Below are 8,475 nucleotides of genomic sequence, written 5' to 3'. Positions count from 1 at the left end.
ACCACCACAGAGAAGGGAGCCAGTAGCCAATCAGAATCTTCTTGAATCCTTGGGCATTCTTGAATACTTGGGGAGTTCAAAATACAATTTTTCTATGTCCCATAAAATGTACATTTCCATTTGTTTCTTGAATGAAGTATTTTATTGTTGCAGATATGAAATTCAAAGGCATGATTGTCCTGTTACCAAAGAATCCATCTGTATGTATTACAGTTTTGAAGGTACCATTACAATGAGAGTCTTGGACTCAACCCTAAAGCTCCTTTTCTTCTTGTGCTACTATGCTGCTGCTCTTGTGACTTGAAATGAATCAGTTCGTCCAACAACGAAAATATATAATAATAATAATTATTATATGTCTTACAGAGGACTTGTGAGACTTAATTTATACTGGTATAGCATTTGTGATCTTTGGATGAAAGGTGCTTATGTGTTATTAAAACTTAACATCTTATTGCAAACCTCTCCAGAACAGTGCTTCAGTCAAGCCTGCTTTGTTTTGCTTATGTTGTTAAGGAAAAAAATAAAGCAAAGCCAACTGAAAGTGAAGACAGAAGACTGTGGAAATTAGTCATGAAGTTTTGTTGGCTTTGCATTTTTGTTTCTCTCAACCTGCACAATGAATGCTTTGTCCAGATGAGTATGGTTTCAACAGGGCACTGGATAGGCCATCGCATCTAATTCCAAAAGTGACAGACTGAGGAAGCATGCTGCAGGTAAGAAGCAAGCTGAGGAGCAGACATACCTTGGATACTATAATGATAGCCTGGTGTTTTACTATACTCTTTACTGGTAATAAAAATATGTGGTGTCTGAATAAGAACATGTTTTGTACTAAAACTTTCTTTTTCAACAGAGGGTGTAGGCCTGCTGTTTCTCTACCATTAAGAACATACCTTTAGCACTGATAGACAATCAAAATCCAGAGTTTTGAAGGTTTAGGCCCTTAAGCTTAAGGTGGTCCTTAAGATGGTCCCTAAGCTTTAAGTGTGGGATGATCTCAGCAACATTTTGAAGGCAACGAAGAATGAAAATCAGTGCAGGGCAATTTCTGTCTGAACTAAAATAATAAGACTGAGCTGAAAAAAGGAGTCTAGAGATATGTAAACAGTCTCTACAGTTTTTAGGACAGTGTTTGTGCAGAGCCATATTTTGTTCAGCAGTGCATTCCTTTAATCGGAGCAAGCTGCATTGCCTCAGGTTGGGTTGGAGCCGGGAGATCTTTTGTGCCTCCAAATACCCCATTCACCCTGACAAGCACTTGGATGTGTCAGTGGCCTTGATCCTTTCTCACTTAGCCAGTGAGCTCCTGTGCCCCGAGGCCAAGGCTTAACTCTGCCTGCCCTTGTGCAGAAAACAGGAGGGATGTGACTACCCTGACTCCAATTCCTTTGAAAACCTGCACTAGGACTGCAGCAATACAGTATTTTGATTACTTATTGCAAGATGATGACTTCTACTTTACATGCTCTGTGACTAAAATGGTTGTGAATTGTCAATTTTGCCCTTTTAAAATCATATTTTTCTTCTGCTAAGTACCACATTAGACAACAAGCACAATATTGGACTGATAGCTGAACTAAGAAATTAGTAAAGAAATACAGATATGTAAATTTGACATAAAGATGATTGCTATGGTCTAAGCCTTGAAGAGACAACATAGCACTGGACTGCATCTGATATTTCTTAAAAGTTGATGATATTTCTTAAAAGTTGCTGCTGTTCATAGGAGGAGTTGATAGCTGCTATTTATTCTGAAAATGCAGATATCTTTGTTGGATTCAGATATTGCAAAAGGTTAATAAGATATTATGTCACACATGGCCAGAAATTCTCTAAAGTTTGCAAACAGACAGTTAGTAATGCAGTGTGACAAGCTGCTCTTGTTCTCCAGCTACATCAGCACTGCTAAAGGACAGCAGACTACACAGAAGATTACTCTCAAAATTATAAAGTTAATTAATTTGGGGGATGGCAAACTGAAATTTAAAAAAGAATAACATCCATTCTAGATACATAATGAATTTAAGAACAGGATTATTTCTGACTTCCATATCTAATCTTTAACTCTTCTACTCGGCACCCATTTTCAGATTTCCAGTGAGTTGATGTGCCTTTTACCACTTAATTCTTGTGAAACCGTTTATGCTACATAAGAATGGAAACTGTATCTGCTTTGTATGGTTGATAGAGCAAATTACAATTTTCAAATGGAAAATATCATTTAGTCTAGAGAGGAATATTTGCGACCTCAGAAACATTTGAATCGTTTTCTATCATTTCCAAATTAAAAAGACAAGAAGAGTTAGGTTTGACAAGGAAGATTACTGAGATGGCTCAATCTGTTGCCTGTACTTCGCCATAAGTGATATTTTTGTTTGCTGTAGCAGGTCAACTTTAAATTACAGCTAACATACCACGAAATTCCTGTGGAGCATGAAAAATAGAAAAAACCCACAAAACATTAGTTTATGGATTGCTTTCTGATGCTTTTTTAGCCTTGTAACCTAAGGCACAGCAGAAGTCACTAATTCTACTTGTGACAGTGAAGTCTCATTTTATTCAGGCATTCATGCTGTGACACCACAGCTCCATGCTCACCAGAGTAGCTGTTCCATACCACAGCTGCAGGGGTACACACCCCTCCAAAAATATTGTTTAGAGGGTGGGAGTAAATTTACCAGTCTGGGCTTGAGCAGGAGCCTGGGAAAGGGGCTTTTTTATTTTCTCATGGATTGATATGAGGCACTGGCTACAATGCTGAGAGTTTTAGATGCAGAAAAGCTCAATAGTGCCTGCAGTTACGGTCCCAGCCTAAGGCAGCTCTGAGAGCTACATGTTAGCTGCAGAGAGGTGGAGAACGTGTCCAGTGTCTACAGTGTGGGCTGCTCTCTGCTTCAGTGGCCAGGAGGGCAGGGAAGGGAAGCCTGCAGCCAAGTTGGGGAGTTTTGGTGCTTTGAGAGGCATTGCTACAGAAAGGTTTTATTTGGGCAGTTATTTGGGCAGATTGTCTTCGAACAGTCTCACAAGGTATTTGTAGCTTTTACTTTAATTCTCCAAGCGTTGCCAGCTGCACTGACTGCCTGCATTCAGTAACTGAAAAGACTGTACTAGCAACTGAGCACTGAAATTGGTCCTTGCAGTCTGGATTTTTTTCCTGCTATTAGCAAAACCAGTATTCACAGTACCTTTTAGCATGCAAACAACTTCTACTTTTTGTAGTTGTCTTTTTTTTTTCCTAAAACTCAAACCCACATCCCAGTTATAAGCTGTTAGTAAAGAACTCTGTCATATAGGCTATGCCGATTGGGTCAAATTTGCCTCGTATGTATACGTATTGAACCTCCCAGTACTGCACACTACAGAAATCACAGTTCTGTGAAATTGATATGCTAAAAAGTATTTCAGCTGAGTAGATCTGAAAGATTAATTTTATCTGGAATATTTAATATAGAAAGATGTCTAAGTGATCCCAGTTAAATTTGCTGCTAGACAAACAGACCAGTGGGAAAAGTACATACAGTAATGCAATTAAAAACCAGAATGCCACAATGCATCACCTTAGCTACATTTTCCTAAGGGTCTTTATGATACCCAAATCCTGAAATGAGGAGTGTGTGAGGACAGCATGAAAAGATAACAAGGGAGAGTGGGGGAGACACTGTGTTGTTGAATATTTTTGAGTGTAGAAACTGTGAGAGGGTGATTGGTACCATTGTAGGTCCACACAGCCAGGATTAGAAGACAAATAGAATGTTGCTTCCATGAGTCTTGTGAGTAAGAGAGAAAGTGGCAGCTCAGGCAAGCAAAGATGTATTTCATTTGTTAATTTCTGTTAATTTCTGTTAATTTCTGTTAATCTTTCAAAAAAGATTGTGTCTCTCCAGGATGCTTTAAACTCCAGTGTCTTATCCTGCAAATTATTCTGGCTTACCCTTGGCTTTGGGTCAAATGCAGTTCACTCACAGTCCAATAGCTTGTCTAGTGCCACAGCAGTCAGCCTCTTTAAATGATACTATAGATTCATCTCCTTGCATTGCTCAAAGTAGTGCTTCAACTGCAGTCATCTTAAAGGCCATGATGTTTCAATATGGCAAAATGAACAAATTGCCTTTTCATTGTTTCCTTTCTAAGTTATATATATAGGCTATTTACTTTACTTTGTTGTCACATCCACGCTCTTACATCACTTCCCTGTAAAGCTTTTGACCAGAAAGCATTCCATGGACTGTGCCAGCTGGAAAACACTGGGAAATGGATTTCAATCCTGGAAAAATAGTCCAGATTTCAAAAATTATACTATTCTGAACTAGAAAATTATACTGCAAAGCTGCCATTTTCTGTCTTACTTGAAAAAAAAAAAAAAGTATTACTCCATGGCAATATAATTCACAGAAATATTTCCAACAAGCTCCACTCCATGGACTTTCTTACTTTAAAAATGAAGAAGCTATTTTTAAGTCAGCAACTGCCTGCCCAGTGATGAGAGTATGCTGCCACCAATACTTTTTATTGTTAAAAATGTTGTAAAAATTTATTTTAATAACTTTGTGATGATGTTAAGGATTTTAAATAATACTTATTCCTTCTTGTAAGAGAAGTAGGCATTGATTACTTCTATAGTTAATGATGGTGCAGTTCTCTTTAAGAACACTTTATACTCTGCTGAAGAAAATATTGCTTTTGGTTTTAGGAATGGTTTATTGCTTTCAAAGTTTTCAGATCAGTTAAGAGATTTCATTTTCAAAGATTCTCACTTTGGAGGAATGCCCCCTTTGAGGATTTCCTCACAGAAAGAGGTGTCTGCTTTGAAGATTTTCATTTCCTAAACAACAGTCACATTTCTGGGGTGTCCTCTTCGAAGACATTTTTCTGTAACACTTAAAAGGTTTCCATTTTACATATCTTTTGCCACGCATCTGCTTGGAAATATTTTTTCCTCTATGATATTCTTTTTGATAATTTACACAGTCTTGTAGGAGCCCATAAAATAATCCCTATCAAAAAAGCCGAGGAACATAATGTGTTCTTACACAAGGTACAAAAGCATTTGGAAGAACTTCTGTAGGATGGGATATAGCAAGAGCCCAGTTTTGGAAAAACTGTAGAAAAAAAATTCCATTTTATAACATCAAAGAGTAAAGTGGAAAGGTGAGCTCATCTGTCACTTATAAGGCCTTTTAAAAATTACTGTGAGACACTTTTTACTCCTTTTAAATCATTTGAGTTCAGAGTTCAAGTTCTGGTATTCCTGAAATCAATAGCAAAAGTCCCATTTCAGTCCAGCTGTGCAAAGAACATTCTTTGAAATTGCTATAAGTTTTCTTTATTTGTTTGAGAATGTATTGCTTTAATTTACTACTATGTTATTGGGGATTTGGAATCTTTTCCTTGCTGGTGTTGAGTTTTTTCAAAAGAGTTGTGTTGTCCATTACTTTTTTTGTCACCTTTTTACTAATCATAATTATGTTTGTAAAACTAGACAACCTCAGATTTTGTTCAAGACTGGGCTCACTGTGTATGTTAAAAAGTATTCTGTCTGATGCTGGTCTGTGAGTTAGAGAGCGAGTCACAATATACCTTAGTACACCCTTCAGTTTGCATGTAAGCCCATTTTTGGGATATTGACTTGGGCTGTGGCTGAAACCTCTGGTCTGTGCTTGCTCCTGTCTGCAGGGCATAGAGCAGGAAAGGCTCTCAGACTGCAAATGAGCAGCTGGAGGCAGGAGGGCTGGGGGCTTGAGATTGTTTGTCTGATAAAAATGACTGTCTAGATTGCTTCAGTGCAAAGTCAAACCAGATGAGTTCAGATCACCTGCAGCAGTGGATCTACATTGATTTTGCACTGGAACAGAAGAAAAGTCCCCCCTGCAAAAGCAGGCATATTGGATGAGGGGTTAATGTTTGCCACCTCTCAGCTACTAGTCACCACCTACTTGCTGAGACATCATGCCAGACTGGGCACCAATTTGCACAAACAGCTTGCCAGGGCATTGCTAGACTAAATGCTTGAGCTCAGTTAAGTTAGCCATGCCCTTACGTGAGTATCATTAGCCAAAATTTAGGTAGCATCACTTCAGCTTAAAAATAAAAATCATCTTGAAGTCCCTAAATCTATACCTTGTCTGATCCTCAAGTGAAGAACCTTTGTTACCTGCAATACTGGTTGGCAAAAGCTATTGTAGTAAGGAAGGAGTCTCTAAGAATTAAATCTTTTCTGATTGTGGGTCTTTCATGTAACCCACACATGATTTTAAAAGTACAGTGCTTGGGGTTTTTTTTTAGTGGGTTTTGTGACAGCCTGGTAGGCAGGAAAGCTATGCCATCTACAATGTAAAGATCCAGGCTGGTAAAAGCACCATCATTAGGGAGCAGCCCTCATCAGTACTGGTCAACCATACTGTGGCCAGGGGACAACTAGGTTCTCACTACCCATTAAATTACTTTACTAGGTACTTGGAGAGCAATCATGGCTTTGGTGTTGGAATATTTCACCTGTGTCCTGTAGAGCGCCAGGCCAGCACTTAGACATCTGTTTGTGACAACAGAAAGATCTTTACATTTTTTTAGGTCAAGAAGAAGAGAACTTCCACCTTTTGTTTTATAACCTCAACAAACACCTTTACATTCAGAAAAAACCCCCCAACAATTCATTTCACTTCTTTTCCCTAACGGAAAACAGCACTCTTCCCAGAGCTGCAGCCGTGGCTGTACACGACCCACAACATGATCTTCAATCCACCACCTATCAGCTAAGACAAAAACCAAGAAAACCCCATGGAATGAAAGATGTTTGCAATCACCAGTGGCATATAATATTTGTAATAAAAAGTAAAACTGTTCTCCAGTCCTGAAGAAAGTAAATGTACATGTATTTAATCACAGTGATAGAAAAAGGTGAATTTGCTATGGAAAATAAATTTCCAGGTGGATATGGTACAAGCAAGAGAGGGAAAGTAGGCAGACAGATAATAATCTCGGAGTCAAATATAGGCCTCTGAACCTATAGGAACATTCACTGAGTACAGTATGAGCTGTGTCACATGTTTCAGTGTTTGATACAGTAGAGAGCAGTTACACTCCCAGCCCGCCCAAGATAAGCTGTCTTTCTAGCAAGGACGCTAGAAATAAAATGCTGTAGAGCAGCCTGTGGGATTCAGACCAGCAAGATGAGTTCTGACTTGAACTTGAAAAAGAGACATTTATTGAGGGCACTGTGCTTGTAAGAACTACACAATAGCTTCAAAACTTTGATTAAGAAAACAAAGTAAATCAATGTAGACTGCTGAGAAGAAATGTTGATTAAGGACATTGTTTACAGGACCACAAAAAGATGAATAGCTGCTAATAAATGTTGGGACTTTGCTCAAAGGCATCTGGGGAATTTATGAAGATGATAAGGACTGGCTTAAGATAGATTAACGTGGTTTAATGTAACAAAGACTGGTACACCAAATGATCAACCTTTCCCATAATATCCAGAGGATCTGTTGTTCTAAGCAACACTATTTAATGACACTACTGTTAATAATATGGAGAAACTAAATAGACAGGGCTATTTAGTTTGGAGGTGGGAAAAATGGTTACTGTGCAAGTGCATCTAATAGTAAGAAGTATCATGTTCATTGAAGGAGTCACTAAGTTCGAGTTTTCACATAGTCTGATTGAAACAGTATGATATAATTTAAAAAAAAAAGAGTTTGTTGAAATTCTCTGCCCAAGGTTCTCAAAAGAAACTAAGGTGATACAGTATTAACAGGTATATTATTTTATATATTAATAAATTTTTAATTATTAGTTATTAATACTACATTATTAAAAGATATTAAATGAAGGACAAGAAAAATGGTCTGTTTTTTTCACAGTAGAGGGAGGTCAGTGGTAGAGTACCACAGGGACCTGTGCTGTTCAGCATATTCTTAAATGATCTGGAAAAAAGAGTGATTATTGAGGCGACCAAGTTTGCTGATGATGCTGAATTATTCATGGTAATAAAAACAAAAGCTGACCGTGAAGAATTGTGGAAAGCTCTCATGATACTGTGTGACTGAATGATGAAATGGCAAGTTGAATTCTGTGCTGAAAAATGGAAGTAATATTCAAGGGAGAAAAAAAGCCAAAATATATATGCAAAGTCCTGGAATCTAAATGAATGGCTTCCACACAGCAAAGAGTGCTTGAGTTGTGGGGGGGTGTGAAAACAGGAGCTCATGGCTGTGTAGCATTCAAACATGCAAATGAGATTGGTATTATCAGAAAAGAAAAAGAATATAAAACCAGAAAGCACTCATTATGCACCTATATAAAGCCATTGGATTTGTAACTTGAATAATGATGACCATTATGGTCTTATAGAACAGAATTAGGAAAGGTGTATAAAAAGGCAAAACAAATTATTGAAAACATGGAATGACTTCTAATAGGGAAGACATTAAATTTACCAGGACTCTGGAAATAGAACTGAAGAAAATATGA

The sequence above is a fragment of the Pseudopipra pipra genome, chromosome 9 (genome assembly GCF_036250125.1).
Source record: "Pseudopipra pipra isolate bDixPip1 chromosome 9, bDixPip1.hap1, whole genome shotgun sequence".
Taxonomy (NCBI): Eukaryota; Metazoa; Chordata; class Aves; order Passeriformes; family Pipridae; genus Pseudopipra; species Pseudopipra pipra.
This window is presented reverse-complemented; position numbering follows the sequence as displayed.